Source organism: Dreissena polymorpha, chromosome 4, assembly GCF_020536995.1.
Source record: "Dreissena polymorpha isolate Duluth1 chromosome 4, UMN_Dpol_1.0, whole genome shotgun sequence".
NCBI classification, from domain to species: domain Eukaryota; kingdom Metazoa; phylum Mollusca; class Bivalvia; order Myida; family Dreissenidae; genus Dreissena; species Dreissena polymorpha.
The window spans coordinates 89,948,096-89,949,457 of record NC_068358.1 but is presented as its reverse complement, the minus strand read 5'-3'; positions in this window follow the sequence as shown (position 1 = coordinate 89,949,457).

Here is a 1,362-nt window from a genome sequence, read left to right as displayed (position 1 = left end):
CTCATTGGTTTGTTATTGTTTGCAGTAATGGTAACCTATGAAGATTTTTATGTCCCCCACTATAGTAGTGGGGGACATATTGTTTTTGCCCTGTCTGTTGGTTGGTTGGTTGGTTGGTTTGCACCAACTTTAACATTTGCAATAACTTTTGCAATATTGAAGATAGGAACTTGATATTTGGCATGCATATGTATCTCATGGAGCTGAACATTTTGAGTGGTGAAAGGTCAAGGTCATCCTTCAAGATCAAAGGTCAAATATATGGGTCAAAATCGCTCATTTAATGTACACTTTTGCAGTATTTCAATATTCAAGATAGCAACATGATATTTGGCATGCATGTGTATCTCATGGAGCTGCACAATTTGAGTGGTGAAAGGTCAAGGTCATCCTTCAAGGTCAGATGTCAAATATGTGGCCAAAATCGCTCATTTTATGAGTACTTTAGCAATATTGAAGATAGCAACTTGATATTTGGCATGCATGTGTATCTCATGGAGCTGCACATTTTGAGTGGTGAAAGGTCAAGGTCAGAGGTAAAATATATGTGGCCCAAATCGCTAATTTTATGAATACTTTTGCAATATTGAAGATAGCAACTTGATATTCGGCATGCATGTGTATCTCATGGAGCTGCACATTTTGAGTGGTGAAAGGTCAAGGTCATCCTTCAAGGTCAAATATATGGGTCAAAATTGCTCATGTAATGTCACTTCTGCAATATTGAAGCTAGCAATTTAATATTTTAAATGCATGTGTATCTCATGGAGCTGCACATTTTGAGTGGTAAAGGGTCAAGGTCATCCTACAATGTCAAACGTCATATAGGGGGACATTGTGTTTCACAAACACATCTTGTTAAAGATCAGATTGCTATTGGAATGATAATCTCAGGTGTAAATTATGAGAAACATCTTAAATTTACGCTTTCTGATGGTTTATGGAAAAATATCTGTGAATTAAAATTGATAATTCACTGTTTCAAACAGTGAGAAAGTAACAGTTAAAATTATTGATTATTTTCATTGTTTCATAGGAACTATTTTTAGATATCTTTGGTTTCCCCATTGTGACCCCCAATGTTACTAAGGGCGACTACTCGGCATTGAGTGTTGATCAGTGCTCCAGATAAGGATTTGTGAAATTAGTAACGGTTCTGCCACTGACGGAAAGAAAAGGAGTAACGCTTAAAATCAATTAGTACCTGTACTACCATATCCAAAAATACAGGTAGTACTGTACTACCCGTGTTCTTGGATATTGAAGGGTGTATAACTGACTTTACAGAAACATTTGCAGCAATTATAATAAATATATGTAGCTTCTTAAACAGTTACTGTATTAGGTTTTCCATTCTGAATT